Genomic DNA, 25,224 nt, shown 5'->3' on the forward strand with positions numbered 1-25,224 from the left:
AATGCTTATGCATTAAAGAGGAGTCCATTATCTGTTGTCTATGTTGTCCCGGTATGGATGTCCTAAGTTGAGATCTATCAAAAACGAGAAATCAAATGCGATCTATCTCCTTGGACCTTTGTACATGCGACATAGAGGTACCCCTTTGTGACACTTGGTTGAAACATATGTTATGCAATGATAATCCATGTAAATCCAAGCTAATTAGGGCAAGGTGCGGGCACTATTGGTATTCTATGCATGAGGCTTGCAACTTATAGGACATCTTATGCATAACACATATGAATTATTACTACCGTTGACAAAATTGTTTCTATGTTTTCAAAATGAAAAGCTCTAGCACAAAAAATAGTAATCCATGCTTCCCTCTGCGAAGGGCCATTCTTTTAGAAGCAAACACTTGTGTCAACTATGTGCATTGATTCCTACATACTTGCTTATTTGCATTCATCATATTACTTTGTGTTGACAATTATCCATGAGATACATATCCATGAGATAAACATGTTGAAGTTGAAAGCAACCGCTGAAACTTATATCTTCCTTTGTGTTGCTTCAAAACTTTCTACTAAGAATTTATTGCTTTATGAGTTAACTCTTATGAAAGACTTATTGATGCTTGTCTTGAAAGTACTATTCATGAAAAGTCTTTGCTATATGATTCAGCTTGTTTAAGTCATTGTCTTTACCATTGCTTCGAATCACTTCATTCATCTCATATGCTTTACAATAGTATTGATCAAGATTATGATAGCATGTCACTTCAGAAATTATCCTTGTTATCGTTTACCTACTCGAGGGCGGGTAGGAACTAAGCTTGGGGATGCTGTCGGTCATACAAAATGTGCATGTTGCCTCCTTTTCTCTTTGGCGTGGACAACAATATCAGTTTGGGCCGATATGCGGCTGATGAGCCAAAGAGGAAGGTATGATGAGCACAGTTGCAAGTTTTCCCTCAGTAAGAAACCAAGGTTTAATCGACCAGTAGGAGAAAGGCGTGACTTCTGAAGGTGTTGCTAGCTGAATTGTGGCAGGGCGGACTACCGGCGTCAGCAACAACGTGGAACCTGCACACAACACAACCAAAATACTTTCCCCCAACTTACAGTGAGGTTGTCAATCTCACCGGTTTTGCTGAACACAAAGGATTAAATGTATAGTGTGGAAAGAGATATTTGTTTCAAGTGGAATTAAAAAGAACATTGCTTGCAGTAAGTAAACAAAACATGATGGGTCTCTGCAAAAAGATAAATAACATGCTGGGTGAACAAATTAGAGCTGGGCAATTGACAGAATAAAGACCATACATCACAATATGATTACTATGAGATTCGTTTGGGCATTACAACATAATACATAGACCGTAATCCAACTGCGTCTATGACTAATAATCCACCTTCAGGTTATCGTCCGAACCCTTCCAGTATTAAGTTACAAGTAACATATTATCGCATTAAGCAATGTGTGTAAAATAAACAATAGAATTATCCTTCGACAAAACATTGTTGTTTTCTCCCTAGTAGCAACAGCACATCTACAATCTTAGAAGTTATTGTCACTCTTTCAGTAAACTAGAGGCATGAACCCACTATCGAGCATAAATACTCCCTCTTGGAGTCACAAACATTTACTTGGCCAGAGTATCTACTAGCAACGGAGAGCATGCAAGATCAGAAATAACATACGACAAGTATATAATCGATCTCAACATAGTATTCAATATTCATCGAATCCCAGCAAACACAACATGTAGCATTACATAAAGATGATCTTGATCATGATAGGCAGCTCACAAGATCTAAACATGAAGCACAAATTGGAGAAGACAACCATCTAGCTACTGTTATGGACCCTTAGTCCAGAGATGAACTACTCACGGATCACTTTGGAGGCGGGCATGGCGATATAGAGGCCTCCGGTGATGATCTCCCTCTCCGGCAGGCTACCGGGAAGAGCTTCAGAACCCTCCCGAGCTAGGGTCGGCGATGGCGGCCACGACGCAACTTTTTATGGATGGAGGCTCGGGTATTTAGGTTTTTCCCGAGATCGTGAATAAATAGGCGTAAGGGCGAGGTTGGTGGACGCCTAGGGGACCCACACCATGCCATGGTGCGGGCCCACCCTTGGCCGCGCCATGGGGTGGTGTGCCTGCCCTGTGGCGCCCCTCCGTCTCTCCTCCGGAATTTGTCTTCGTTACGGTAAAATATTAACTTCGGCTTTTGTTTCGTCCAATTCCGAGAATATTTCATGTACAACTTTTCTGAAATACAAAATAGCAGAAAATAGGGAACTGGCACTGTGGCATCTTGTCAATAGGTTATTGCCGGAAAATATATAAAATTGCAATGAAGTGTAAACAAAACATATAGAAATTGGTGTAAAACAAGCATGGAGCATCAAAAATTATAGATACGTTTGCAACGTATCACCACTGCCTCAAATACGTTAACCCTAGCAACTTTCGAGAAGGGACCCTTATATTAGACCCTTAGACGCCGCAAAACAGGAGAGAGTCGTAGTCGCCAACACCGCATCACATCTGAGGAGAACCAACGCCTAGCTGCCGCCATCACCATCTCCATATCCATTTCTCCACCTACATAGCCATAGTCCATCTACTTGTAATCTCAATCTCTGTGATTGGCGATATTGTAAGACTATTTGATATTTATATTGAATATATCATTGCAATATTTATGATCTTTGATCTCGTTATGAGGATTAGTCCTCACGGGTTGCGGTCTTGGATTAAACGTCGAAGCGTTTATGTGCATCTTTTAACATGGGAATATTGTGTTGAGTTTGAATACAATTTTTTCCTTGTTTATAATCTCTAGCCTCGATCTAACGACTTGTCAGGTACCCAAGTTCTGAGGATCGATCAAGGTATTGAGGGGTTATGAGTGGTGCTTCAGCCTCTAGATCGAAAGCCAGTGACATAAGGGATTAGTAGAATAGAGGACGTGAGATCCACTTTGGGTAACGCTAACATCACTATGTGTAATGGTTTGGTATTTTTTATTACTTAATGACTGCTTAACACTGAGGGTTGCAGAGGTGTTGTAGTGGACCAAAATTCTATGGTTGAAGTGGCTGACTAAAGCTATAGAGAATTAGGATGTGTCGCTCACAATATTTATCTTTATTCGAACACGACTCATGGTGCGCTTATTATTATCATTATCTTATATGTATGCATAGATGTAGGTGAATTCTAGGCCCTGTCCTATCTCCATCCATAAATACACAACAAAAAAAAAGTAAAGCTGGAAAGGACCGGTAACAGAAAGACAACCAAGCTCTCAAGGTTTCGACAGATAACATAATCTTACACCTAAGGAAATTAATTCCAAGGTTCGATTAAACCTAGCTCTTCTAGGGAAAAGCTACTATAGTGCATCAGTAATCCGGATCGAAGGTATAAATACTCGCATAGACTCCCCTCCAATCCTCTGTTACGAATCCCTTGATCCCTTGAGAGTGCTTCATCCATTTTGAGAGAGGATCCACCCAATCTTCCGCTCTCTTTTCACCAATCAAGTTCGTGATTTGAGCCTTGTGTCAAGTTCTTGCTTCAATCTTGTTACTCTTGGAGGTTGAGGAATCCAAGGCGAGAGGGCCGCCAGGAGCAGTTGTGTTGTGATTGCACGGAAGTTTGCAAGGGATTGGAGGCCTCCCTAAGGTCTCAACGAGTGGATCGAGCTTCTACTTTGTGGAAGAAGCTCATGGATAAGAAGATGTGCCTTCGTGGCATCGGGGGTCATTCGTGGTAACCTGCATAGATTCCCATCAAGGAAGTGAACATGGGGATACATCGTCTTCTCTGTGTGCTTCGGTTATTTCTATCCCTTTTATTTATTCTATGATGGCCTTCGTGCTTCACATTGAATATCACATGATATAGTTTGTTCACCTAATTTTGAATTAGGCCACTTTGTTTATCCGCAACAACCTAAATTGCAAACGAACTGGATAACAATTGAAGAACCTATTCCCCTCCCCTCTAGGATTCCCTATTGATCCTTTCACCTCCAACGCCTCTGACGACTCTGGATGCCTCTGGATCTGTCTTGAGATCATTGAACCATTTGCATTTGCGGTTGGTGTGTGTGGACTTGCCTGTCGCAAGATCAATGTGAGCCAAGCACGGCATGTCTCTCTACTCTTCGTAGGTTTGGGGAGCGCAGGTTCCGGCAGACGTGACCTCGTCAGCGCATTGCTGGCCCCTTCCGGCTCCGCCACCACGGCCGCAACCTCTTCCTCCGCCTCGACCTCTCTGGAACATCATGGCGACCATGTCGGCTCCGCTGCTCTTCTGGTCATCAGGGGGATTCATGTGCTTGTTATCGGCGTTGTTGTTTTCTTCTGCTGGTGCAGGGGTATAGCTGTGGCCGGTAATTCTCTGTCTGCATCATCATCCCCAGCTATGTGGATGCTGGCGATGGAGATCATCTCATTGGGGTTTAGCTTTCGTGTGTTGTATTCACATATCAGCTTATGCCGGAGCAAGCCTCCTCTTTACAATCCTCCGATGAAGACCAGCATAGTTGTTGTGTCATCAACGTTCTCGCAGGAATTTCTCTAACCACCGAGAAAGGTATTCTCGAGAAGTTTCCGACTTCTTCTGTATGCACGCCTGCAAGTCGCTGGATGTGTGGGCTCTCTTGTAGGTCCCGTTGAAGTGTGACTCGAAGGCTATCTTCAGGTCAAACCAACAAAAGATGGAGTTCTCCAGGAGGTCATTGAGCCATATCCTGGCCGGACCAACAAGGTACAACTCGAGCATGAAGCAAGCGATATTGGGGTTCCCTCCGAAAAAATCAACGGCGTTGTAATAGTCATCGATCCATGTGTCGGGTCTCTCCTTGCCATCACAATGCTTCAAGTTTCCGAGTAGCTTGAGGTTTGGGCCTTTTGGCATTTTTTCGTCGCGGATCCTCTTCCCAAAACACTTGGGACCAGTGTAGCCAACCTGGTATTCGTTCAGGCGTTCCCGAGCGTCTCGTCTACTCCACCTGCCCTCAGGGGTGCTAGAGCGAGAGTTTGAACTTCTGGCTCCGCCTCCCTTGCTGGGTGGTGGTGACGGAGAGCCGTGCAGAGGCTTATGATGCCTCTTGCTTCTGATGTCAGATTTGCCGCGTCCCTCCTGATGGTGTTGGCTCCGGCTGCGGTGGCTTCCTCCGCCATTTTGGCGACTGCCTCCTTCACGTCGGGATTGCCTACCCTCAGCTGCGCGATCATCATTCCGGCTTCTCCTGGGCTCAATGTTATCACGGATATTTATTCCTCCACGCCCATGTGGTCTGATGTTTCCGGCTGGACTACGTTGGCGAGGGCATGGTGGCGCGTAGCGATGCTTTGGCGGTGAGGCGTTGCAGTACTTGTCCTTGCCAGTGAGCATTGGATCCTTCCCCTAAGCTTTATCCTTAGGAGTATCCAAAGATATGGGGATCGGATTTGGATGTTCCTTGGTGTTTCTCCGATGTTCAGTTGAGTTGGTGCGAGATTGGTCGTTGTGGTGCCTCTGTTGTCTTCCGGCAGGCTGATTCTGCGTTGTGGACACATGCCTCCGCGTTGGAAGCCAGTCTGCGCGAAGTATCTCCCTTGCTATGCTGCTTCATGACAGTACCAACATTTTTCCAGAGGTAGTCAAGATCGATTTTGTCATTGTCGTTGGCCAGGAGCTCCACCGCCTTTTCAATGTTATCTTTTGGAGTTGCCAGAGGTTTGCGGTGAGCTACACTGTCGAAGTTGATGTTGCGATGGGGGATAGCATCTCTCCGCCTTGTTTTATTCTGCTTCGCTTCCTCCTGGGGCTGCTTGGTGTGTGTGGCCCATTGCTCCGCAAGCTCTGTCGCTCTCTCGTATTCTTCCTCTGCCATCCGCTCATGTTCTTGGGCTATCTCGTACTTTTTTGCCGTCTCTGCCTTGCCCTTTAGGACAGTTGAGGTGAGCTTGACCAAGTTCTGAGCTTCCGCCAGGAGTTATTTACGTCTAGCATCAAAGGCTTCCGGATCCGCCACCACCTCTAGGGTGATCGGATTGGTTGATGACCCACAAGTATAGGGGGTGTATCGTAGTACTTTCGATAAATAAGAGTGTCGAACCCAACGAGGAGCAGAAGGTGTTGACAAGCAGTTTCGATGAAGGATTCACTGTAAATGCTCACGGACAAGTATTCGGGGGGTTTTAATATAGCAGATGAATAAAGTACAAGTAAGTAAAATGCGAGAGTAATAATTGCAGCGAGTGGCCCAATCCTTTTTAGCACAAAGGACAAGCCGGTTTGTTTACTTATTATGACCAAACGTTCTTGAGGACACACAGGAATTTAGTCGAGTGCTTTCGCTTCATATAGCTGATTAATCTTCATTGTTTTGATAAGTGTTGTGTGGGTGAACCTATGCTAATGCACCGCCCTTCGTAGGACTAATACATACTTGTGATTATACCCCTTGCAAGCATCCGCAAATACAAGAAAGTAATTAAGATAAATCTAACCACAGCCTTAAACTCTGAGATCCTGCTATCCCTCCTGCATCGATATACCAACGGCGGTTCAGGTTTCTGTCACTCCGGCAACCCCGCAATTAGCAAACGAATACAAGATGTATTCCCCTAAGCCCATAAATGGTGAAGTATCATGTAGTCGATGTTCACATGACACCACTAGAAGAATAACACCACAACTTAAATATCATAACATTGAATACTAACCAACATAATTCACTACTAACATTTAGACTTCACCCATGTCCTCAAGAACTAAACGAACTACTCACGAGACATCATATGGAACATGATCAGAGGTGATATGATGATGAATAACAATCTGAACATAAACCTTGGTTCAATGGTTTCACTCAATAGCATCAATAACAAGTAGAAATCAATACCGGGAGAGTTTCCCCTATCAAACAATCAAGATCCAACCCTAATTGTTACAGCGGTGACGTGGTGCAGCGGTGGAGATGGCGGTGATGATGATGGTGATGATGGTGATGATGATCCCAATGATGTCCAGCTCGATGACGATGACGATGGCGTCGGTTTCCCCCTCCGGGAGGGAATTTCCCCGACGGATTTCAGCCTGCCGGAGAGCTCTTTTCTCTCTGGTGTTTTCCGCCCCTCAGAGGCGGCTGTGACTCTTCGCGACTATCCTCTGGAGCTTAGGTTTTCGGGATGAAGAAGTACACGAAGGAGAGGAGGCCAGAGGGGGCTGTGGGCCCCCTCCCCACAAGGCGGCACGGCTAGGGCAGGGCCCGCGCCGGCCTATGGCGGCCCTCCTCGGCTCCTCCTTTTGGCTACCTCCGTCTTCTGGAAAAATAGTATTTTCAGTATAATTTCCGTCAATTGCTGATCTTCTGAAATATTGCATTCTGACGGTGCTTTTTCCAGCAGAATCCTGACTCCGGTGCACGATTCTCCAATAATCATGAAACATGCAAAATAGATGAAATAACATAAGTATCATCTCTAAATATGAAAAGATATCAATGAATAACAGTAAATTATGATATAAAATATTGATGCAAAATGGACGTATCATTGGTCAGGATTTCTTTTTTGCTTGACGTGTTCTCCATCCTCGCCTGCTATGTGCATCAGCGTTTCAGCTGCTATATTCTCCTAGAAGTTCATGCTCCGGCCCAGCGGCTGATCCGTCTGACGGGTACGGACCCTTGGTGGAGCATCCGGAAGCTCCGGATCCGGAATTCCTGCTTGAGGTGGAGTCTTCGCTGAACCGTCCTTCTCCTCTTAATCTAGGCCAGCTAACGTTGCGAAGACCTGCTTTAGCAGAGATGATTCACCATCAGCTTTCTCAACGTCCTCCATTTCCTAAAAGAATGCATCATACTCTTTCGAAGCCATTGGGGAGACTGACGAGGCGGCTCCTTGGCAATGCCCACCATAAGGGGCTTAGTGTTGACGGAAGGCGGCGATGGAGATTCTAGGAGCGAGAGTAGGCACCACGTACTCAGGTTCACGTCCCCGTGGTGAAAGATCGCTATGTCTTGCTAGCAATCCACTATATGAATATATGTGTACAGGGTGCCGTTGTAGGCGGATTGTATCTAGTCTAGTTCTAATATGTGGGTTGCGTTGTCTAGGCGTGTCGCGTTTATGTTTTTCCGTGCCCTCAAGGGGTGCCCCTTCTTGGCTTTATATATGCAACCAAGCTAGGGTTTAAAGGAGTCATAGTCTTTTACGAACTGGAGTCTTCTTTCTTGTAATCCAAGTTGATATTACATGCAGGTCCAGCTTGTCGAGTCCTTGCACTGGTCCACCTCCATAATCCGCACCGGGTATATCAATAATGGTACCCGAAGGGTAATGCCCACATCAGTAGCCCCCGAGTGGTTGGCCGAAGCGAAGCTTTGGGCAGGGACTAAAGTCGTCATCATCTGAATGTCTTGATCATCCGATGCTTTCGAATCTATTGGGTCTTTGAATGAAGTATAGGCTCGAGATAAGTCGAAAGGTTGAATATACGTAAGATATGGAGTAACGAGGCCAGTTTCACTCAATAGATCGAGACTGGCTAACTGTCGGAGCAAAACATCGTTACCCTATTCAGATTCAAGTCCCCGGGCTCGAACCTGGATTGCTAGAACCTTCGAATCCGTTCTTTTTATTGACGATGCCTTCATATTTTTATCGGGTGCGCGGCCAGCGCTCCCGATGGGAGTAGCCCCCGAGTCTATGGATGACTAAGTCATGTATATGCTGTAATTTTTCGAGTCGAATATCATAGATTTCTTTGAGTTCCGAGAATATTCAGATGCTCCGTTACGGAGGAGTCGATGATTTTGATGATGTCACCAATGGCGTGGCTGATGAAACGTGGACGAGTGAGCCGATGCAATTATTGCTGAGCTGACTCTTTGCGTTGAAGATTTATCGATGACGATGCCCATGAGAACAAGCGAGACGTTTGTTTCTATGCATATCATCGGCGGCAACACCTGAACGTAGGGTGCACTGCAGGTCCGGCGGACTCATGGAACCGTGTATTTATGTAAATTGTTGGCGGTAATACCCGAACGTAGGGTGCACTGCAGGCCCGATAGACTCATGGAGCCATGGTTTTGTTTGTATGGCACCGGCGGAAACTTCTAAGTGATCAAGTCATGTTGTGAGCTCGGTAGACTCATTGCATCTTACTGAGCCGTATTTATTTTTGAATTATCTCGGCAGCAACCCCCGAGTTAACGAGGGAACCATGTTCACGACAGGCTTTGTAGCTCAGGTATCATAAAAACGATGTATTGGTGTGGACCGTTTTTTTGCATGATTTCCATTGATTGCAGCACTCGCATGTTAACGTGAGGCTTTATGAAAATGTTTGTACCTTTGATGTATTATAGTAGTTCATAGATTTTCATCAATTGCAGCACTCAAATATTCCGTGAGGCTATGATGACATCGTTCTTGTTTTTGATGTATTATGGCAGTCAATTGTTTTTTATCAATCGCAACACTCGCATGTTCCTTGAGACTTTGATGAAATCATGGGATAAAATCTATCGTCTGCAGCCCCCGAGTATTTTTCGGGTATGCTTATTGTATTGATAATATAATGAAATTTTTGAGATAGTCATCGTCAATATGATGTTTTTCTTGAATTCGAGCACTCCCAATGGGAGTAGACGTAATAGTCTAAGATCTTCCAAGAGCTCCCGAGTAATTTCGGGTATGTCTTGTTAATTAAATGAAGTAATAGTTGTATGGACGAACTATAACTTTATGGGGTGTCAACAACGGACGTAGATGATATAGTCACGCAGCGCCTAGCCGAAAGTAGTTGATGTTGATGATAGAATCCATTGTGTGATCACAATATGTCGAACCTTTTCGTTAACCTGCTGCCCAAGATCTCTGTCGAACGAGGGTCAACAGCTACTCAGGTCGCATGTGTTGTGTCAGACGCTCGAAGTCGAAGATGTATATTGAGGTATATACCTCGTTATTTGATAGTTTTCCTTCAGAGTACCCGAATTATCGGGTGTATTCTAGAATTCCAGCGCTACCGATGGGAGTCGACGCGGTAGCTGAAGATCTTATTGGCAATGATGTAACGACGCAGCCCCAGATGCCGGGCTACTTGTTGTAATGAGGTAATGGCACAACCCCGAATATCGGGTGACATGATGTAATGGCACAGCCCCGAATGTGATATGATGTAATGGCGCAACTCGAATATTCGGGTGTGGCGAAAGTAAATAATATTTGATTCTTGAAAGAGGAAGACTTAGCTTTTTTATCAGCTGCAGCGGGACCGATATGAAAGCCGATCGCAAAGAAACAGAACGGATCGGTGGGAAGAAGTAGATCAGCGACGACCATCGATGTTGCATGATCGCAAGCAGGCCAGTTTATACGTCTGTATGTGTGTTTATCAATGTGGTAGATTCATCTTTCATGATGCCTCCCTGTGCTCGTGTCGTATGCAAAGACGACGTTTCCATGATTCAAGTACTCCCATGGATGCGTGCATACAAAAATGAGCAGATCAGATGATTAGATCTAATATTATGGACTAATAAGTATTGATCCATGGGATAATTAGCAAGAGTTAGGTTAGGCTGAATAAAGTAAAGTAAAAATTTATGTGACCGTATGCAATCGAGCAAGTGCTTTTTTGCCTGATGAAGCGCAGCGTGATGTTGACCAATCTCGCCGAGTGAGGCACGCGATTGACGAGATGAACACTCTGATGACCAATAGCGCCGGCAATTCCCGTGTGTAAAGCGCCATAGGAGATTTCGGCGACTGGCGGCAAGGTTGAGCGCGGTGTTTGCCGGTTCGCTAAGATCCATATAGTGACGATGAACCCAAACGTGTCGACATGGATGGAGGCGTGGCAGCGGAGTCTTTGGTCGCGGACACGAAAGCAAAGTTGCGCCGTCGTCGGGTGAGGCTGAGGTTAAAACCATTGGCTCCGTTGTCCGGGCTTTTTCATGCGCCTGATTGTCGAGGTGGGGAATGCAGTTGAAGTAGTTACGCGGCCATAAGATGGGCGCCGTGGTGGATGCAGTCAGAGTAGCCGCGCGGTCAGAAACAGTTGATGTAGCCGCGCGGCACCTCGCCGGCATGGCCGATGAAGAGGACGCAGTTGATTTGGTGGATCCGCGACTGGTGAGCACCCAAATGTATCGAGTCTACGATTCCGTCTCCGCGACAAGCGAGCCCCTGAGTGCGACATTGCGCGATGGCGGGCGAGATCGACCGAGCAGAGTAGTCGAAGCTGTATTTCAATCTGCAGTTATATTGTAGTGCGCAAATAATAGCACGAGCCGAAAATGTTTAGCCAAAATTTTGCAAGTAGTAATTAATTGGAAATATAGCACCTGCTATTTTTGTATCGGATATTCATCGCTGATGAACTCGATGGCTTGATCCATGTAGGGGAGTAGCAGTCGATGAGGTGAATGTAATTGAAGTAGTCGCCCGGCGGATCCACGACGGGTGAGCACCTGAGTGTGTTGAATCCGCGATGTAGAGTCCGCGACAGACGAGCCCCCGAGCGTGGCAAATGCGCGATGGCGAAGTAATCAAAAAATCAGCATTAATATATGTAATAATCCGATCAGAAAATTGCTCCCAGAAATAGGTATATGCAACTTTAGCAGTTAATTGGAATGAAATTAATCAAAAATTAGTTAATGTATAGAACATATAAGTACTCGGTAGATACGACCCGATTATTTCCCGAGTAGAGGAGTCCGTCTTGCAGCCGAGTCTCAGTCTTTCTCTTTCTCTTGTCCTTGGCTTGGAAACTCCCTTCTTCTTGCCTTTTTCGTACGGAAGTTGCGTACTAGTATTTTTTTTTTGCATTAGATTGATTCTTCCACTTTGAAGGTTGCGCCCACCACATTGGTGAATTGACAAGGAAAATGATCGATCTGCTTCACATGCCATCACGCAGATGCATGCCATCCTTGACGAGAAACACATCACGCGGAGGCTGCCAAAAAGTGATTCGACTTGGGCTGCTGCTTTCTTTCTTTCAAACTCAACGCCGCACGTAAGTCGACTGCATGCAAATATGGATAGCCGTGGTTGCATCTTAGACGAAGAAGATAGACACGGCGAGTTAGACAGAAGAGATCTGTATGTGCGTGGTGTGAGGCATTCCTTAGCCAGGAAGTTGACGAATATGCCGCCGTTGTTGGTGATGACGGAGACGACCGCTCCAAAGCGCACGATCCAATCAGATGCGCTCCAAAGTGAATATCCAAATTTTCCGACACTGTTGATGATGATGTTGACGAACTCAAAATTCTGACGGTTGTTGATGATGAAGGATCCCGCTCGGATGACAAAATCAAGTCGATGCACTTCCCACAGACGGCGCCAATTGACGAGGCGACTCCTCGGCAATGCCCACCATGAGGGGTTGATGTCTACGGGTGCTTCTAATCTTGTAGACAGTGTTGGGCATCCAAGAGCAGAGGTTCGTAGAACAGCAGCAAGTTTCCCTTAAGTGGATCACCCAAGGTTTATCGAACTCAGGGAGGAAGAGGACAAAGATATCCCGCTCAAGCAACCCTGCAATCACGATACAAGAAGTCTCTTGTGTCCCCAACACACCTAATACACTTGTCAGATGTATAGGTGCACTAGTTCGGCGAAGAGATAGTGAAATACAAGTGGTATGAATGAATATGAGCAGTAGTAACGACGCCAGAAAAGTGCTTGCTGGCGTGCAGATGATGGTAGTAATATTGCAGGAAGTAAAGATGCAGTGGAACAGTAAACAAGCGATGATTGCAGTATTTGCAAACAAGGCCTAGGGATCATACTTTCACTAGTGGACACTCTCAACATTGATCACATAAATAAATAAGTTCTCTTCCTTTGTGCTACATATACTCTTGTTTGATAATGAACACCATTCGTTGTGTAGGGCTACAAGAGCACCTCAATGCCGGAGTTAACAAGCTCCACAACATTCGACATTCATATTTAAGTAACCTTTAGAGCATAATAGATCTTTGCAATTTAAACCGAGTACTAACATAGCATGCACACTCGTCACCATCACACTACGAAGGGGGAATAAATCACATCAATACTATCATAGTAATAATTAACTCCATAACCTACAAGAGATTATGATCATAGCTTACGCCAAGTACTACACGATGCACACACTTGTCACCATTACACCGTGAAGGAGGAATAGACTACTTTAATAACATCACAAGAGTAGCACATAGACTAATAGTGATACAAAACTCATATGAATCTCAATCATGTAAGGCAGCTCATGAGATCATTGTATTGAAGTACATAGGAGAGATATTAACCACATAGCTATCGGTACAGCCCTTAGCCTCGATGGAGAACTACTCCCTCCTCATGGGAGACAGCAGCGTTGATGAAGATGGCGGTGGTGTCGATGGAGATGCCTTCCGAGGGCACTTCCCCATCCCGGCGGCGTGCCGGAACAGAGATTCCTGTCCCCCAGATCTTGGCTTCGCGATGGCGGCGGCTCTGGAAGGTTTCTCGTACCGTGGCTTTTCCTCTCGAAGTTTTAGGTCAGGGACCTTTAAATAGGCGAAGAGGCGGAGTCGGAGGGCTGACGAGGCGACGACACAGTAGGGGGGCGCGGCCCAGGCCCTGGCCGCGCCGCCCTATCATCCGGGCCCACCGGGGCTCCCCTCCGGTGGCTCTCGGGTGTTCTGGAAGCTTCGTGGAAAAATAGGATGTCGGGCATTGATTTCGTCCGATTCCGAGAATATTTCCTTACTAGGATTTCCGGAACCAAAAACAGCGAGAAAACAAGCAAGCGGCCCTTCGGCATCTCGTCAATAGGTTAGTTCCGGAAAACGCATAAAATCATCATAAAGTGTGAACAAAACATGTAGGTATTGTCATAAAACAAGCATGGAACATAAGAAATTATCGATACGTTTGAGACGTATCAAGCATCCCCAAGCTTAGTTCCTACTCGCCCTCGAGTAGGTAAACAATAACAAGGATAATTTCTGAAGTAACATGCTACTAACATAATCTTGATCATACAATTGTAAAGCATATGAGATGAATGCAGCGATTCAAAGCAATAGTAAAGACAATGAGTAAACAACTGAATCATATAGCAAAGACTTTTCATGAATAATACTTTCAAGACAAGCATCAATAGGACTTGCATAAGAGTTACTCATAAAGCAATAGATTCAAAGTAAAGGCATTGAAGCAACACAAAGGAAGATATAAGTTTCAGCGGTTGCTTTCAACTTCAACATGTATATCTCATGGATAAATGTCAACACAAAGTAATATAACAAGTGCAATAGGTAAACATGTAAGAATCAATGCACACAGTTGACACAAGTGTTTGCTTCTGGGATAGAAAGAATAGGCAAACTGACTCAACAATAAAGTAGAAGATAGGCCCTTCGCAGAGGGAAGCATGGATTACTATTTTTGTGCTAGAGCTTTTCATTTTGAAAACAAGAAACAATTTTGTCAACGGTAGTAATAAAGCATATGTGTTATGTATAAGATATCTTATAAGTTGCAAGCCTCATGCATAGTATACTAATAGTGCTCGCACCTTGTCCTAATTAGCTTGGATTAACACGGATTATCATTGCATATCATATGTTTCAACCAAGTGTCACAAAGGGGTACCTCTATGCCGCCTGTACAAAGGTCTAAGGAGAAAGCTCGCATTGGATTTCTCGCTTTTGATTATTCTCAACTTAGACATCCATACCGGGACAACATAGACAACAGATAATGGACTCCTCTTTAATGCATAACCATTTAACAAAAAATAATTTTCTCATAAGAGATTGAGGATTGATTGTCCAAACTGAAACTTCCACCATGAATCATGGCTTTAGTTAGCGGCCCAATGTTCTTCTCTAACATTATGCATACTCAAACCATTTGATCATGAAAATCGCCCTTACTTCAGACAAGACGAACATGCATAGCAACTCACATGATATTCAACAAAGGTAAAAGTTGATGGCATCCCCAGAAACATGGTTACCGCTCAACAAGAAACTTATTAAGAAATAAGACACATAAGTACATATTCTTCACCACAATAGTTTTTTAAGGCTATTTGTCCCATGAGCTATATATTGTAGAGGCAAAGAATAGAAATTTAAAGGTAGCACTCAAGTAATATACTTTGGAATGGCGTAGAAATACCATGTGGTAGGTAGGTATGGTGGACACAAATGGCATAGTTTTTGGCTCAAGGATTTGGATGCATGAGAAGAATTCCTCTCAATACAAGGCTAGGCTAGCAAGGTTGTTTGAAGCAAACTCAAGTAAAAAAAAAGGTGCAGCAAAGCTCACATGTGAACATATTGTAACTATTATAAGACTTTACATTATCTCCTTGTTGTTCAAACACCTCAACCAGAAAATATCTAGACTCTAGAGATCAATCATGCAAACCAAATTTTAACAAGCTCTATGTAGTTATTCATTAATGAGAACAAGGTACATGATGCAAGAGCTTAAACATGATCTATATGAGCACAACAATTGCCAAGTATCACATTATTCAAGACATTATACCATTTACCACATGCATCATTTTCTGTTTCCAACCATATAACAATGAATGAAGTAGTTCAACCTTCGCCATGAACATTAAGAGTAAAGCTAAGAACACATGTGTTCATATGCAACAGCGGAGCGTGTCTCTCTCCCACACAAGCATGTATTTATTCAGAGAATAAAAATAACAAAACGAAAATAAAAGCACACAGACGCTCCAAGTAAAGTACATAAGATGTGATTGAATAAAAATATAGTTTCAAGAGAAATGACCTGATAAGTTGTCGATGAAGAAGGGGATGCCTTGGGCATCCCCAAGCTTAGATGCTTGAGTCTTCTTGAAATATGCAGGGATGAACCACGGGGGCATCCCCAAGCTTAGACTTTTCACTCTTCTTGATCATATTGTATCATCCTCCTCTCTTGACCCTTGAAAACTTCCTCCACACCAAACTTAAAACAAACTCATTAGAGGGTTAGTGCATTAATAAAAATTCACATGTTCAGAGGTGACACAATCATTCTTAACACTTCTGGACATTTCTCAAAGCTACTGGAAGGTAATGGAACAAAGAAATCCATCCAACACAGCGAAAGAGGCAATGCGAAATAAAAGGCAGAATCTGTCAAAACAGAACAGTTCGTAAAGACGAATTTTAAAGTGGAACCAGACTTGCTCAGATGAAAATTCTCAAATTGAATGAAAGTTGCGTACATATCTGTGGATCACGCACATAAATTGGCAGATTTTTCTGAGTTACCTACAGAGAGGCATATTGAAATTCGTGACAGCAAGAAATCTGTTTCTGCGCAGCAATCCAAATCTAGTATTGACTTTACTATCAAAGACTTTACTTGGCACAACAATGCAATAAAATAAATATAATGAGAGGTTGCTACAGTAGTAACAACTTCCAAGACACAAATATAAAACAAAAGTACTGTAGTAAAATAAACACATGGGTTATCTCCCAAGAAGTGCTTTCTTTATAGCCATTAAGATGGGCTCGGCAGTTTTAATGATGCACTCGCAAGAAATAAGAGTTGAAGCAAAAGAGAGCATCAAGAAGCAAATTCAAAACAAATTTAAGCCTAACCCACTTCCTATGGAAAGGAATCTTGTAAATAAACAAATTCATGAAGCATGATGCAACAAGCATAGAAAGATAAAACAAGTGTAACTTAAAAAAATTCAGCATATAGAGAGGTGTTTTAGTAACATGAAAACTTATACAACCATATTTTCCTCTCTCATAGTAACTTCCAGTGGCATCATGAACAAATTCAACAATATAAGTATCACATAAAGCATTCTTATTCACATGCATAAAAGTATCATTACTTTTCACATAAGCATAATCATTCTTATTAATTGTAGTGGGAGCAAATTCAACAAAGTAGCTATCATTATTATTCTCATCATCAAATATAGGAGGCATAGTATAATCATAATTAAATTTATCCTCCATAGTAGGCGGCACCATAAGACCACTATCATTGTAATCATCATATATGGGAGGCATATCATAATCAACATAAACTTTCTCCTCAATACCCGGAGGGCTAAAGAGATCATTCTCATCAAAACCGACCTCCCCAAGCTTAGAATTTCCCATAGCATTAGCAACAATAGTGTTCAAAGCATTCATATTAATAACATTCCCATTAGCATGCATATAAAGTTCCATGGGTTTCTTAATTCTCTCTTCAAACACATCATGTCCTAATTCAAGATAAAGTTCATAAAGATCTCTCATATTTTTGTTGTTTTCCATTATGCCTTACTAGTGTTTAACAAGAAACAAAAAGATGCAATTGCAGGATCTAAAGGAAATAGCTTCGAGCACACACACAACGGCGCCAGAAAATTACTTTACCTGGGACCGGAGTATGAGTGCCTTTTACCTTTCCTCCTCGGCAACGGCGCCAGAAAATAGCTTGATGTCTACGGGTGCTTCTATTCTTGTAGACAGTGTTGGGCCTCCAAGAGCAGAGGTTTGTAGAACAGCGACAAGTTTCCCTTAAGTGGATCACCCAAGGTTTATCGAACTCAGGGAGGAAGAGGACAAAGATATCCCTCTCAAGCAACCCTGCAATCAGGATACAAGAAGTCTCTTGTGTCCCCAACACACCTAATACACTTGTCAGATGTATAGGTGCACTAGTTCGGCGAAAGATAGTGAAATACAAGTGGTATGAATGAATATGAGCAGTAGTAACGGCGCCAGAAAAGTGCTTGTTGGCGTGCAGATGATGGTAGTAATATTGCAGGAAGTAAAGATGCAGTGGAACAGTAAACAAGCGATGATTGCAGTATTTGGAAACAAGGCCTAGGGATCATACTTTCACTAGTGGACACTCTCAACATTGATCACATAAATAAATAAGTTCTCTTCCTTTGTGCTACATATACTCTTGTTTGATAATGAACACCATTCGTTGTGTAGGGCTACAAGAGCACCTCAATGCCGGAGTTAACAAGCTCCACAACATTCGACATTCATATTTAAGTAACCTTTAGAGCATAATAGATCTTTGCAATTTAAACCGAGTACTAACATAGCATGCACACTGTCACCATCACACTACGAAGGGGGAATAAATCACATCAATACTATCATAGTAATAATTAACTCCATAACCTACAAGAGATTATGATCATAGCCTACGCCAAGTACTACACGATGCACACACTCGTCACCATTACACCGTGAAGGAGGAATAGACTACTTTAATAACATCACAAGAGTAGCACATAGACTAATAGTGATACAAAACTCATATGAATCTCAACCATGTAAGGCAGCTCATGAGATCATTGTATTGAAGTACATAGGAGAGAGATTAACCACATAGCTACCGGTACAGCCCTTAGCCTCGATGGAGAACTACTCCCTCCTCATGGGAGACAGCAGCGTTGATGAAGATGGCAGTGGTATCAATGGAGATGCCTTCCGGGGGCACTTCCCCGTCCCAGCGGCGTGCCGGAACAGAGATTCCTGTCCCCCAGATCTTGGCTTCGCGATGACGGCGGCTCTGGAAGGTTTCTCGTACTGTGGCTTTTCCTCTCGAAGTTTTAGGTCAGGGACCTTTAAATAGGCGAAGAGGCGGAGTCGGAGGGCTGACGAGGCGACGACACAGTAGGGGGGCGCGGCCCAGGCCCTGGCCGCGCCGCCCTATCATCCGGGCCCACCGGGGCTCCCCTACGGTGGCTCTCGGGTGTTCCGGAAGCTTCGTGGAAAAATAGGATGCTGGGCATTGATTTCGTCCGATTCCGAGAATATTTTCTTACTAGGATTTACGGAACCAAAAACAGCAGAAAACGACAAGCGGCCCTTCGGCATCTCGTCAATAGGTTAGTTCCGGAAAACGCATAAAATCATCATAAAGTGTGAACAAAACATGTAGGTATTGTCATAAAACAAGCATGGAACATAAGAAATTATCGATACGTTTGAGACGTATCAAGCATCCCCAAGCTTAGTTCCTACTCGCCCTCGAGTAGGTAAATGATAACAAGGATAATTTCTGAAGTAACATGCTACTAACATAATCTTGATCATACAATTGTAAAGCATATGAGATGAATGCAGCGATTCAAAGCAATAGTAAAGACAATGAGTAAACAACTGAATCATATAGCAAAGACTTTTCATGAATAATACTTTCAAGACAAGCATCAATAGGACTTGCATAAGAGTTACTCATAAAGCAATAGATTCAAAGTAAAGGCATTGAAGCAACACAAAGGAAGATATAAGTTTCAGCGAGTTGCTTTCAACTTCAACATGTATATCTCATGGATAAATGTCAACACAAAGTAATATAACAAGTGCAATAGGTAAACATGTAAGAATCAATGCACACGAGTTGACACAAGTGTTTGCTTCGGGATAGAAAGAATAGGAAAACTGACTCAACAATAAAGTAGAAGATAGGCCCTTCGCGAGAGGGAAGCATGGATTACTATTTTTGTGCTAGAGCTTTTCATTTTGAAAACAAGAAACAATTTTGTCAACGGTAGTAATAAAGCATATGTGTTATGTATAAGATATCTTATAAGTTGCAAGCCTCATGCATAGTATACTAATAGTGCTCGCACCTTGTCCTAATTAGCTTGGATTAACACGGATTATCATTGCATAGCATATGTTTCAACCAAGTGTCACAAAGGGGTACCTCTATGCCGCCTGTACAAAGGTCTAAGGAGAAAGCTCGCATTGGATTTCTCGCTTTTGATTATTCTCAACTTAGACATCCATACCGGAACAACATAGACAACAGATAATGTACTCCTCTTTAATGCATAACCATTTAACAACAATTAATTTTCTCATAAGAGATTGAGGATTGATTGTCCAAACTGAAACTTCCACCATGAATCATGGCTTTAGTTAGCGGCCCAATGTTCTTCTCTAACATTATGCATACTCAAACCATTTGATCATGAAAATCGCCCTTACTTCAGACAAGACGAACATGCATAGCAACTCACATGATATTCAACAAAGGTAAAAGTTGATGGCGTCCCCGAAACATGGTTACCGGTCAACAAGCAACTTATTAAGAAATAAGACACATAAGTACATATTCTTCACCACAATAGTTTTTTAAGGCTATTTGTCCCATGAGCTATATATTGTAGAGGCAAAGAATAGAAATTTAAAGGTAGCACTCAAGTAATGTACTTTGGAATGGCGGAGAAATACCATGTGGTAGGTAGGTATGGTGGACACAAATGGCATAGTTTTTGGCTCAAGGATTTGGATGCACGAGAAGAATTCCTCTCAATACAAGGCTAGGCTAGCAAGGTTGTTTGAAGCAAACTCAAGTAAAAAAAAGGTGCAGAAAAGCTCACATATGAACATATTGTAACTATTATAAGACTTTACATTATCTCCTTGTTGTTCAAACACCTCAACCAGAAAATATCTAGACTCTAGAGATCAATCATGCAAACCAAATTTTAACAAGCTCTATGTAGTTATTCATTAATGAGTACAAGGTACATGATGCAAGAGCTTAAACATGATCTATATGAGCACAACAATTGCCAAGTATCACATTATTCAAGACATTATACCATTTACCACATGCAGCATTTTCTGTTTCCAACCATATAACAATGAATGAAGTAGTTCAACCTTCGCCATGAACATTAAGAGTAAAGCGAGGAACACATGTGTTCATATGCAACAGCGGAGCGTGTCTCTCTCCCACACAAGCATGTATTTATTCAGAGAATAAAAATAACAAAATGAAAATAAAAGCAATGATTGCTACGTCCCTGTGGTGGATGTTTGCTACGTCCTGCTAGCAATCCAGTATATGAATATATGTGTACAGGGTGCCGCCGTAGGCGGATTGTATCTAGTCTAGTTCTAATCTGCGGGTTGCGATGTCTAGGCGTATCACGTGTATGTTTTTTTGTGCCCTCAAGGGGTTCCCCTGCTTGGCTTTATATATGCAATCAAGCTAGGTTTTACAGGAGTCCTGGTCTTTGACGAATTGGAGTCTTCTTTCTTTATATTACATGCGGGTCCAGCTTGTCGAGTCCTTGTGCTAGTCCATCTCCATAATTCGCACCAGGTATACTAATAATGGGTACCTGAAGGGTAATGCCCACAATAGAGACGTCTTCTGATATCGGGGTGAGGCTATCGAGCAAAGATTCCTCATTGTTTCCTGCACCTTTTGGGTATTCGGATCCATTGCTATCTCTAGCATCCTCAAGATGCATGGGTCCGGCACCCTCCGGAGGAGAGGCGGATCAAGCTGTATGTGCGAGGAACTGCACGAAGTGGTACCTCTGCTTCTCTAACACCTGGGAAACCCAAGTGGATCTGCGTTCGTCTTCCACCGTTGTTTCCTGCTCAAGGACGGATAGGGTGGGCCTTGAAATTTGCAGATCTAAGGCGGAATTTTCCTTAGGGAATTCCAGCGACTCAGATCGGATCTTTGTTGTTGCGTCCAACTCAGCAGCGGTCGTAGATGCAGTACTTACCAGTGTGTTTCCGTCAGAATCGACGGTGTTACCGATGAAGATGTGTATCCTGCCAATCGGGATGATGGAGAGCTTGACGGGGTCTATCCTAGCCGGAATCCAGCACTCGTCCGGGGGGGGGCGATCGGAAAGTTTCCGGCGTACAAGATGCTCCCCATGGCGATTGTGTCGTCGATGCCTCCAAAGGCGGTTCCGGCCTCTAGACGTCTTGGCCCCACTTTCGCACCAACTGTCGTTGCCTACTCGACAATACCCCGGAGGAGGGATCCTCACGGAGGAGAGAAGAAGAGGGGGGCATAGGGCGGAGAGCCATCAGAACAAGGGTACGCGAGTTACCCAGCTTCGGAACACGCTGCACGGAGGCAACGCCTACTGCTACTTGTTTGGAATTATGTGGGTGCTTACACGTTGTTACGAGTTATGGTTGTGCCTCTAGGGCTCCCATGATCTGGTTTATTAAGGTGCATGGTTCTAGGGTTTCTACGGAGAGTCCTACCCGGAATACAAGATGACTAACTACGGAATATTACATTGCCATTCACGCCAAGGATCCATCTATTTCTAACTTATTGTCCAAGATCTGGATCCTACGGAGAACCTTCTAGATCCGACTCCTTGCGTAGTACTAGATGGATCCGGCTCCTTGTTTCTAGGCTGGACTTCTTCCATCTTTAATCAACAGCAACTGGGCCGCCCGGTGGGCCATATGCAACCACCGTATGTGGGACACGCGGGCTTGCCGGATTATTGGCACTACCGTTGGATACCCGTTAATCATATCCACAACAGGTATGGACGGGTATGACTCCAGCATGTTCGTCCCAATGGTCCATAGGTAAGATTTCTCCCCTTTCACCTAAATAGTGGCGAGTTGGTTACATTTCTTATTTCTTTGGTAATTTAATTGTGTAGCTTCGAGTTGCATATGATTCCTAACTCGTATGTGAACATATTAGAGGGGAATAAGTTGAACATTTGTACCGAGACACTTGACAACTATGATGCTGATATTTATGTGGGTTAAGCACATATTTGGTCCCTCAAGTGTTGCAAAAGTCTAATTTTGGTCCCTCAACTCTATTTTAGTCTAAATATGCCCTTAAACTCTTAATTAAGTCCAATTATAATCCCTAACAACGGTTTAATGATTGTTGACCGGTTTTTAGTCTCTTTTTTTGCCATTGTGGATAAAATTGGCCGATTTTAATATACGTACGATCATTTGTCCTCAATCAACAAATAGAAGAATTCACCTTGCCGTATTAATACACATGTGTGCCATCCTCGCCACTTCAGCCGCATACGCCTTTCCTCCTGACGCAAAAGCCTTCGCAAGTCCACCGATTCTGCCTTTCTCATCTGGCTTATCCACCCTCGTAGTGTCAGGCACCGCTGCTAGGTGTTTGGGAAGAGTTAGGGTTAATACGCCAAACGGATAATGATCATGATCATGATCTTGTCGGCGAACGTTCGTAATGCTAATTGCATAACTGATCGCGAGGTAAGATGGTCCTACGTAGACTAAACATGTCCAAATATGTCCATAATGGCTAAAAAAGAGAGTCAAAAACCGGTCAACCATCGTTAAACCGCTATCAGGGACCACAATTGGACTTAATTAAGAGTTTGAGGGAAGTTTTAGACCAAAACAAAATTGAGGGACCAAAGTTAGACTTTTGCAAGACATGAGGGGCCAAAAATGCACTTAACCCTATTTATGTTGGAGAGAGTGAGATAGGTGGGGCCGAGGTGAATGATGAGGTGGAACCGGAGTTGGAGGAGATTTGAGAGGATGCGTTCGATGCTTCTCAGCCAAAAGGAAAGGCAATAAGAAGTGTAAGTTGAGAGATCAATAAGCTCCACCGAAGAAAGGAGTATTCATTACTTTGGATGATCCGGAAAATAGTGTTGAAAGGAAGGGTGGAAGAAACAACGAGAAGCCTGATGGAAGGAGGATGGAGAAGGATGGAGAAGGATGATAAACAGAAAGAAAGTTGGGACCACAATCTTGTGAGAACAAATTGAGAAGTTGATGAAGTCAAAATAAACCATGATGGCTACACATATGAAAACAAAATTGGCCATGATCAAGAAGAAACATGAACTTAAAGAAGCTTTGTGGGAGGCTCTCTGGCTATCTGACGATCGAAAGATCGCTCTGAAAGAGATGAAGGTGAGGGTCGTGGCTGAGAAGGTAGAGGCCGAGGCAAACAAGGCCGAGGTTGTGGCTAGATTCGAGGACGCCTGGATCATGATGATGGATTCTAGTGGGGTGGATGCTATTGCAAGGGAGTTTGGGGAGATGCATAGAAAGGAAATCATGGAACGAAGAAGGCAAGAACATCTTGCCATTGAGGCTCATGCCGATGTAGTTGTTTATCATTCTGGTGGTCTTGGTGGTGATTATTTGGGTGGCGGTGGTATTGATCGTGGTGATGATGGAGGTGACATATTGGCTGGTGAAAGTGCTCCGGCCGGTGGCACGTTGAAGGTAGTGCTACAGCCGATGCCACGGTTGAACATGGTGTCGAGGATGACCTTGATCATCACATTGCCATTTGACCATCGGATAGTCATTTGATTGTGCATTCTTTTGAACATGTTTTAAATTGCTATTTATTTTATTACGCATGTTAGATTTGATCATCTGTAGCATGTTTTGTTGTGAGACTAATGCTCTATCCTTAGTTCCTTACTGTTGTAAAATATTTATAGACTACAAACTATTTTGCCTCTACTTGTTTGAGCTATATTCTCTAAATCCTAACATATGGTACTGGTACAGCATTAACTGGCAATTTACACAAAAATAACCTAAAAGTGGAAGATATTTAAAAAATGAACCTTATGTGAAACTATGTCGCAGGAATAACCCGTCGGTGTCGTGCCTGCAACAGGGGCGTTGCACACATCAGTGCCACGCCGTGACTCTCGACGCGGCAGAGGCGCCAGGGTGGCCAAGCGGGTCCCAGTCTGTGGTAGTGTGGCGCCCCAGACTGGCGTGCGGCACTACAGGCTGCAACGTCGGGGGCGCGGCACTGCGACGCCTTAGAAAGGCCTGGCCCGTCCAAGCCAGCCAGTCTATGGTTCTTCAGAGGCGCGTGGGGCGGCAGGCACGCGGCGGCGGTGGCAGCTGCTGGCCCTCTCTCCCTCCTCCAAACCTCCCACGTCAAAGCCAACCAGTCTAGGGTTCTTCAGAGGCGCGCGGGACGGCAGGCACGCGCCGGTGGCGGCTGCTGGCCCTCTGTCCCTCCTCCAAATTTCTTCGGGATCTTGCGCCCCAATCCTTCTCCAAGGTATCCCCCTCAATCCCCGTCGATTTTGTCCAAAAATTTCAAGAAATTTCTCAATTGTTGCTATTTTAGGGTAACCCTAGTTTCATCAAAATTCTAGAAATCTAAACCCTAAACCAATTTTGTAGCATGGCAACAGCACATGTGTGACTATTGTTTAGTTTTTGTGTGGCCTGGATTTTGAAGTCAAGTGCTCACATATTATATTAGGGAAACCTAGTTCATCAACTAGTCTGTGAAATTTATAGCCATTTCATCAACTAGTGTTTATCTGATTCTTCTCCTTTATAAACTTGCCCTGGCGAAATAAATGATTTAATCTTTCTCTATTTTAACTGCTCAATGTGGAGGACATCTCAAATCAAATGTTGGAGTTCTTTTAACCCTGTTTTAATA

Source organism: Lolium rigidum, chromosome 1 (genome assembly GCF_022539505.1).
Source record: "Lolium rigidum isolate FL_2022 chromosome 1, APGP_CSIRO_Lrig_0.1, whole genome shotgun sequence".
Lineage (NCBI taxonomy): Eukaryota > Viridiplantae > Streptophyta > Magnoliopsida > Poales > Poaceae > Lolium > Lolium rigidum.